Source organism: Terrapene carolina, unplaced genomic scaffold (genome assembly GCF_002925995.2).
Source record: "Terrapene carolina triunguis isolate 2854851 unplaced genomic scaffold, T_m_triunguis-2.0 Scaffold58, whole genome shotgun sequence".
In the NCBI taxonomy this organism is placed as follows: Eukaryota; Metazoa; Chordata; order Testudines; family Emydidae; genus Terrapene; species Terrapene triunguis.
This window is the reverse complement of record NW_020664409.1, coordinates 38,264,895-38,274,354: the sequence shown is the minus strand read 5'-3', so window position 1 is coordinate 38,274,354 and position 9,460 is coordinate 38,264,895. Positions and strand designations below refer to the sequence as shown.

The 9,460-nt window shown below is 44.9% G+C and overlaps 1 protein-coding gene across 1 annotated transcript in view; it reads left to right on the top strand.

The window, feature by feature from the left end:
* The window catches only part of CDH2 (cadherin 2), a 196,338-nt gene that overhangs the window by 36,848 nt on the left and 150,030 nt on the right, over positions 1-9,460 (top strand). The gene's annotated exons all lie outside the window — the stretch shown is intronic.

Sequence of the window (9,460 nt, the reverse complement as noted above, 5' to 3'; positions counted from 1 at the left end):
CACAGGGTTGGAGTGCGGGGGTGAGGGCTGTGGGGTGGGGCCAGGAATGAGGGGTTCAGGGTGTGGGAGGGGGCTCTGGGCTGGGGCAGAGGGTTGGGGTATGGGAGGGGGTCAGGGCTCTGGTCTGGGGGTGCAGACTCTGGGGTGAGGCCAGGCATGAGGTGTTTGGGGTGCAGGAGGGGGTTCTGGGTTTGAGGGGGCTCAGGGCTGGTGCAGGGGATTGGGGCACGGGGTTGGGGCATGGGCTTACCTCTGGCGGTTCCTGGTCAGCTGCACAGCCGGGGTGCAGAGGCAGGCTTCCTGCCTGTCCTGGCACTGCAGACCGCGCTGTGCTCCGGAAGCGGCTAGCAGCTGGTCTGGCTCCTAGGCGGAGGCACGCAAGCGGCTCTCACCCATAGGCACCGCCCCCAGCCAATGGGAGTGCAGAGCCGGTGCTTGGGGCGGGGGCACCACGCGGAGCCCTGTGGCCCCCTTGCCTAGAAGCCGGACCCGCTGCTGGCCGCTTCCAGGGCACAGCGTGGTGTCGGAAGAGGTAGGCACTAGCCTGCCTTAGCTGGGCAGGACCGTCGATGGGGCTGAGCCAGGCAACCCAGTGCCTTACATGCTGCGACCCAGTAGTGGGGCACGACCCGAACTTTAAAAAACACTGGAGTAAAGGCTGCAGCACTAATTGTTAAACTTGCTAGAAAAAGAAACCAGTAAAAGGCAGTGACAAGTAATTGTTCTCAACTGGAAGGACTCTATCCAAGTGAGAGTTGAGATACATGGGGTAGTTTGGAAAAAGTATTTCCAATATTTTCTCTGTTTTATCAATCTCCAGGACTATCAGTTCAGCACTTTTTCATGAGCCCTACATTCATATAAAGAAGTAACACTGAAAGTCAACAACTCACATTCTTATTTATACATTGACTCAGACAAGTTTATAATGCTACCGTACCACCATTTACAACTATATGAAGTCTATTTTATTCAAACCTTGTTTACTTATTTACCTTACTTAAATATTTCATACATATAGCCATAGGTTCTGGAACTAGGGGAGCTGGGACTTTCTATTTTGTGCTTATACTTCAATAGCTACAAAGCCAAAGATCATGTTTAATTATTAAAGGGAGTATTCTTTAAAAGTATTCTTTTGATTTTTAAAACAAGAACAAACCTCATGCCTTAGATATGTTACACAGCTCCCCACCCCTGCCCAAAAAAGTAGAACTAGAGATTCCTGGTTTTGAAGAGACTTTTACTTATAAGCAAATTAAAATTGTGACAAAACTACAAACAATGGATGTGATTTTTAGAACAAAGTTCTGCAACGGGATCTTTGTGGACAGACCCTTATGTCTTGATAGCCTACATCAGGGGTCGGCAACCTATGGCACATGTGCCAAAGACAGCACGCGAGCCGATTTTTAATGGCACGCTGCGGCCGCCGCTGGGCCCACTCAGCCTGCTGCCGAACCCCGGCAGCAGGCTGAGCGGGGCCGACGGCTGGGACCCTGGCAGGCAGCAGCGTGTCATTAAAAATCCTGCCCGGCCCAGCCCACTCTTCTCTACCCCCCGCTTACCACTCTCTCTGGCGGGGGCAAGGAGCAGAAGCAAGCTTGGTCCTGCCGGCTGCTGCTGTAGAACAGGCTCCGCTGGCAGCCAAGCTTCTCCCTCCCCCGCCTCTTCCCCCAGCGTGCTGCATCGTGTCCCGCCTCCTCTCCCTCCCTGCTGTCGATGGCCCTTGCGAGGGCGGGCAGAAGAGGAGCCCCAGCGCCTTCGCTGCTCAGACCGGGAAGGAGGCGAAGAAGAGGCAGGAGCGGGGCCTAGGGGAAGGGGGGTGGAATCAGGGCTATCCCTCTAGCCCCCTGCCGTCAGCCACTCAGGGCAGGGGGTTGGGAGCACCCCCCCGATCCCAGCCCAACCCTCTGCCCTGACCCCTGCCCCCCCCCCCCATCCCCCGCCCCCCCCACCCCATGCCCCCGACTCCTGCACCCTCCTCACATGCCACCAGCCCTCTGCCCTGACTCCTGTACCCTCCCCACACATACCCAGCCCCCCCCACCCCCTGCCCTGACTCTTGCACCCCCCACATCCCCACCCTGAACACCAAACGGGAGCTCCTGCACACACCCCCTCCCCCTACACACACATTCCCACCTGCACCCCTCGCAACAAATGGGAGTTGCCCAGGTAAGCACTCCACACCCAAACCTCCTGCCCCAACCCTGATCCCCCTCCCTCATTCTAGCTCCTGGTCAGACCCTGCACCCCAACGCCCAGCCTGCTCCTTCACCCCTAGCCCTGTGCTCAGTGCACTCCCACCCTCAGCTCAGTGCAGAGAGAGAGGAAGAGAATGGACCAGAACCAGGGAGAAGGTAGGTACCCACTCTATGTGGGCAGGGCCAGGACCCCAGACTGGCAGCGGGCTGAGCCGCTCAGCCCGCCGCCGATCTGGGGTCCCGGCCACCAGCCCCGCTCAGCCCGCCGCTGGTCTGGGGTCCCGGCCGCAGGCCCCGCTCAGCCCGCTGCCGGCCTAGGTGAATGGAACCCCAGGCTGGCAGTGGGCTGAGCAGGCCGGCAGCATAAGATCAGCATTTTAATTTAATTTTAAATGAAGCTTCTTAAACATTTTGAAAACTTTGTTTACTTTACATACAACGGTAGTTTAGTTATACAATAGACAGACTTATAGAGAGAGACCTTCTAAAAAACGTTAAAATGTATTATTGGCACGCAAAACCTTAAAGTGAATAAATGAAGACTCGGCACACCGCTTCTGAAAGGTTGCCAACCCCTGGCCTACATTGTGATCCAGAAAGGTATTGGAGTCAGCAGGGCTCCATGTGGTGTAGTAGTGCACCCACGCAGATCATAATGCTTGATCTGAGCCTTACTTTGCAGGATCAAGGTCTTGCAATGTGTGACAGGGTGCGACTCACCACTGCAGCACCTCCTGCAGGCTGACCCGGGTGTTAGTTCTTCTCGCCAGTGCGCCCTCTTCTGGTGGTGCCTCGCTGCTGTCACTTCTGCTCTGGGGACCCACATTATTCCCAGGACCATGGCGTCCTCTTTGTGACACAGCCCTTCGGTTGTGCCGCACTCTGTGCTCCCCTCTTCCGGGGGACAGTGTAATAGTCCGCTGTCCAGCCACTTCCCTCAGTGTCTTCTGCAGGGAATTGTCTGGCCACTTCCTCAGTGGCATGGCAGGGGAGGGGCGCAACCTGGCCCGTCCACTACTCTGGCTCCCAGTCCAGGGACCCTGTAGATAGCAGCCACGTGCTGCATCCCCTCCAACCTCTCAATACCTTTCCCTGGGCCACTTCCCCATGGTCCCCAGCACCCTCTTTGTCCTTGCCTCAGGGTCTCAGCTTGCAGATCCCTGCAGCCCACCAGAAGCTGCCTTTAGCTCCCCATGTCTGCCTGCAGCACTGCTCTCTCTGGGGCGCTTGCTACCTTCAGCCTGCAAGGCAGCCAGTCCTCCTCCCTCCTCAAGCTCCAGAGAGTGACTGAAACTACTTTGCTCTGCAGCCCTTCTTATATGGGCCAGCCCAAGCCTGATTGGCTGCCCCTCTCTGATTGGCTGCCTTCTGCGCAGCCTCCCAAGGACTCTATTAACACCTTAGAGCCCAGTGTGGGGCAGGCACCCCATCACCCACTGTAATGTGAATCTGCATTTTTTTTCCAGTTTATTTTTAAATTAAAGCCAAGTGTATTGAGTATCAGGATAGAAATTCTTGATTCCCTTAAATAAAAATGAAAATGGACAAAATGATATCTTAATCTTGGAACCCCATTTTAAAATAAGATTTCAAATAGCAAAAACTATACGGGCTCTGAATATTTAATGTTAGTACCCCTTTAAGGTGAGTATGAACTTTCAGAGATTACTGTACATTTTGTATAGTAACAGAGGCAGAGTGCAGAATAACTCTAGTTTTAATACTGTATTCTGTTTGCTAGTAGAGAGACAAGATGGGTGAGGTAATATCTTTTATTGGACCAACTTTTGTTGGTGAGAGAGACAAGCTTTTGACACGTGGCTGACGTGGCTACAACTGTGCTGTTTGCTAGTAGGTCAGTCATGTAACTTTTGTTATGTACTGTAAAAAAACTACTGTTTGACCAAGGGGGAAAACAGTGTTGTATTGCTCTTTTGTTTAGTAATCCAGAACTGCACATCATGCATGGCCTAGCAAACAGTAAGGGGTTTAGTTAGAATTGATCAATAAATTCAGAGCCTGTTGTTTAATAAGATCAATACTCTGTAATGAAGTCTGTGCTCCAATTCCCTGCTAAGGATCACTGCAGGGGATATGAAGGTGTCTGTTTTTCTGTTATAAAGCACAGCGAAAATTATGTTTGAAGTTTTTTCCTATTATGCAAAGATTGAACTACACTTCTTATTTTCCTCCACACCAATTCTGAAAATCCTCAATATATAATCTTTGTTTCCTGAAAATGAACTCCAAAGTTTTTCCATGAGATTGTTTTGTTTTTGTTTAAAATGACCATGCTGTGAGCTAAATTGATCGCCATCCTAGTCTTATTAAAAAACAAAATAAAAACCCAACTTAATGGAATCCTTATTTTGTGGGATTCTGTTTGGCTATTTTGTTTTGCCTGGGTCAGAGTAGATAGCAGTTTACAAAATAACTTTTTTTTTTTTAATTAAAATGCATGGTTGTGGGCATAGCAGAAGAATGTTGTCTGATAAGGTTTTAATATAATCCTGCACTTACGCTTGTGGGCACATCTTATATAAAAGTACTGGCTTCTTAATAGAATAGGTGTGACGATGGTGAGGTGGAGTGGAGTGGTTGTGGTGTCTATTATGCAACCCTCTCAACATGGTGCATCATTAGCCAATTGTATTCATTTGTGAAATGGAGAATAATATGTAAGTTGTATGTAATGTTGTAGTTACATAAGAGGTAAAAATTGGGTTATTGGGTTTGGGATTTATTGCTGTTTTTTATAGTATAAATTCATAATAAAAAGTTTGATATCAAAAGACCTTTTGATATCATAATTCTTATAAGAATGTGGAAGTCTTTCATTTTAAAATTTTCTTTGCTGACATCTTTATGGGCCAAGACCCAGTGCCTTCCATGGTAAGCTGAATCTAAATTCAGTGATACTCCACTGCAGCAAATTAAAACAGTTGAAGTAAATATAAAATGAACAGCACAGTCAGCAAAGTATTCATTGTAGTGTTTATATTTATGCCAGACTTGGTTTATTTTTCTTGCAGTTTTCAGTGTACAATAGATGTTTTGTATTAACAAAACAATTGCAGTGTACAAGTTGTCAGGAGAAGCAGCAGAGGATTGTTGGGCGTTTAGCACACAAGAGACCGCTTGAGAGGTAATTTTGTATTGTTGGATAACTAGTAGCTGAATAGTTTTACTAAAATGATGAGAAGTTGGCTAATCAATAGTGTTCATATTTAATGTGCCATCATTAGCATTCAGAGTTAATGCACATTCAGATATGTGGTAGTTCATACCTTTGAGCTGTTGCTTCAAGCCATTTGCAGAATCAGGAATTCAGCTCTGAATTGGTTTACTCTCCATATTTAGAAGGTTTTCTTTCCAGCATTAAGGGATAGAAATGTAACAAAAAAGAAAGCTTAGAGTCTCTTAATACAATTTTGCAGCAGTGTCATGACTGTGCAAACACCAAATGTATGGGGCCCTGCTCTCCCCTCCCAAAGCTCATGTGTAACTGTTCAGTATATTCGGTGATGACACATAAGGATAGAGTGCTTCAGAACACTTGGAAAGTGGCCAACACTGACTGACTGCCTAAGATGTAAAGATTTATAAGATAATGGCTTTGCTGCCTCTTATTGGGGAAGAGCGTTGATTTGTTGTCATTTTAGGTGCAGTAGATCTGCAAAACTATAGTGAATGACTCAGTACCTCATATGCAATCAGGATGACCTTTCCACTACCATTACATTTTAATGAATGTGTAAATCACAGTTATTTGACAATTAGTGAACACCCTCATATGAAATATGAGAACCAAGTGTTCCATTTTAATCTCTTTGATGTTTCTTTTTTTCCAAAGTGTGAGATTGCCTGGATTTGCACTGCAGACAAATCTGCAGTCTATTCAGAGGGTGAGATTCTGTGCCGTGCCTCTAAAAGGTGAAGCACAGAACTTGCAACCCAGTGGGGAGTGGTGCGAGCTATGATGGCTTTAAGCCACCTTTGCGCCCTCCCAATTCTGGGCTGTTCCAGAGTCTAGAGAGGTCCTTAGCATAATTTAGGTAGTTTTGAGGGCCTGTCTAATTTATGGCTGTTTTCTTGGCTGTTCTGTTGGCTGCAGTGCTACATCCCTGCCTCAATGCTCCTCCTACACCAGGGCTTTTGAAGGAAATCCTTGGAAACACCTGCAGCTGTCTTCTGCTCATCTGTGCTGGGGGAATAGGGAGTTTTTAAGGCACAAGTAGACCGGTGCAGATACCCAGAGTGTTTTGTATGTAGTGAATGGCAACTGAGATGGGAAGATGAGTGCTTGAGGTAACTGAGAACAAGAATGACTGTATTTTAGGGGGTGACATGATTTATAATCAGTTCATGGGTTGCCTGAAGTTTAGAGCAACAGCTAGAATGCTTCAGTTTTTCTTTTTCATAGAATCATAGGGTTAAGTTATAGTCTTTACAAATACTTGGAAATTCCTAGTACACATTTTTTTAAAAAAATAAGTATTTAAAAAACCCCGAAACCTTTCTTAATTATTTATTGTACATACCTTTACCCAGCAGGACCTGATTCTTCTTTCACATCAGTAGTCTTTATAGACTCTTGAAGTGTAAAACTTGTGTAAGTGCCAGAAGAATTAGGCCCATATGTTTTATATGGGCCTAATATGGGCTTATAACTCAAAGCAAACCTGACTATGGACCAAAATTAGACACAAATTCAGTGGGTTTCTTGTGCTTAGTTTTTTATTTATTAAGAAAATTGCACAAAATGGAAACACAATAACTTGCATAGAAAAGATATTCTGAAAAAGATAATGTAGATGGTTTTACTATCTCATATAAACCATATATATGTCAATATTGTATTGTGTAAAGAATATTGATACTATTTTTTGGTTTGGGCAAGGATGAGCTACATCTGGTGATTACTGCACTTGTGTGTATGTTAGAATTTGAAATATAATGGATGTACATCTGATATTATACATATTTTTCTCCTAATATACTGATTTTTGTGATACCTCTCTTTGTTTTATTTTAATCTGGATCATTACCCCTACGGTCAGGGGAACTATTTCTTCCTTTTTCTTTTTTTTTATCTGTGACAAACTGAAATCTTTTTATGTGGGATTTTAGTTAATTGGAAAGCTAGATATGTAATAAAATAGCATTGTTAGTCTTGGAGCACTGATGTGCAACTGCATAATGTGAACATGATAAGTAACATTAGGGTTTCCTAGTGGTTTCCATGGATTTTTTTATTTGTCCTTGACTTGTAATGAGCCTATTATCTACAACCTATCTCAATGCCAGTGGGCAGATCCTGATTCCAAAAGTAAAAGCTGACAGCTGTGGCCAGAGGGGCCTTTATTGTGAAATACACTATGCCAATAATTCTAATTTCCTGAACAGATTTTTTTAAAAATTGGTTTTCATTGATGAGACCAAAAATTAATGAAAGTAACATTTCTTTTTAACTCTTATTTCCTTTTTATTTACAGTGATCTGGTTTTGAAATGTGTTTAAAATCTAGGAGCACACATTTTAACATTGCAACTAAAACATAAATCAATCATCTTTTGACATGTATTAAAGAATGGTTTCTCATGTGAATTTAGAGACTGGCGCTTTGACCTTGGAGAAGTTAGTAGGGGCCAAATTCTTAAAAGTGGTATCTTATTGTGGGTGTCCAACTTTGGACACACAGGGCTTGATTTTCAGAGGTGCTGGCTTTTGAAGTCTACAGAAGTTGCTGGTGTTCAGGACCTTTTGAAATCAGGTGATTAAATTTGGGCACTCAGAAATTGTGATACCCAAAATTAGAGGTCATCTTTTAAAATTTAGCCTTAAAATCTCACTCGCTACCTTAAATTCTGCATCTATAAAAAGAGGCCAAGTATAGCTCCCTCACGTTCTTTGCAGGGATTGGTATTTGTGTAGCACTTTGCGAGTCTTTAATAAAAGGTGTTGTGTAAAGAAAGTGTGAACATTAAAATGCCATCTTTTGGGAGGTGAGGGAGGGTGCCATGAAGAAGAAAAGACTTAGTAGCTCCCTGTGATTCCCATAAGAAAACCTTATGTGGTTGGCTTTACCATGGGTATCTTTTTAAATGCAGTTACAAGCTATAAAATATATTTTTCAAAAAGACCAAATATAAAAGTTTGTTATTCCCCAGTTACCTTTCATTACTGATTGTTAGGAGTCTGAGGCCTGGTCTACACTGGGGGGATCGATCTAAGTTACGCAACTTCAGCTATGTGACTAACGTAGCTGAAGTTGACGTACTTAGATTGACTTACTGTGGTGTCTTCACTGGGGTGAGTCAACTGCTGCCGCCGTTCCCCCGTCGACTCCCCCTGCGCCTCTCCCGGCGGTGAAGTACAGGAGTCGACGGGAGAGTGCTTGCGGGTTGATTTATCACGTCTAGACTAGATGTGATAAATCAACTCCTGCTGGATCGATCGCTGCCCACCGATCCGGCGGGTATTGTAGACATACCCTGATAGTTACAAATCAGTTGGATGTTTTTGTTATCTTTCTTGCAAGCTGCAATAAATTTGAGTAAAAGTGAGGCTGATTTTGTTGCATAATTATGCAATATGTCAATAACAGTTAAGTGATATTGGCTTTACTATCACTAGAATTTGTGTTTTTCTTTCTAAAATCATTGACATAGCAGCGAATGGTAAGAGGTCGTTACTGACTGTAGCCTGCAGTCAGCACAAAAAATTTAATCAGAGCTTAAAATGCATTGTATTTTGTAGAAATTCATACTTAACCCTGAAGGTTTGTTCCATACACAACATTGTATCCCTTCGCTTGGGGATTGGAATAGTGGTGCACGTCACTTGCCTTGGTCTTTGTCCATCCCTTTGGTTCTCAAATAAGTTCTTTCTTTCATCCTCCCACCCACAGTAAAGAAAGTATGATGAAACTTGTGGTATCAGTTGCCACATTGGCAAGTTGCTAGAATCCTGAGGGCTGCAACTAAGTCTGTTCTAAGTCTCAGGCTTCACCACTCTTTCTAATTAACAAGTGTGCTTCCCACTGAGCAGAGCATGGTGGGCAGAGTAGACCTAGCTCCTGTGGGAGCTGCCAGGTCCCTCCCAAGGAGAGAAGAAAGAACCATATGTAGGGTTACCATACGTCCGGATTTTCCCGGACATGTTATGTAGGGTTACCATACGTCCGGATTTTCCCGGACATGTCCGGCTTTTTGGGCTCCAAATCCCCGTCCGGGGGGAAATCCCAAAAAGCC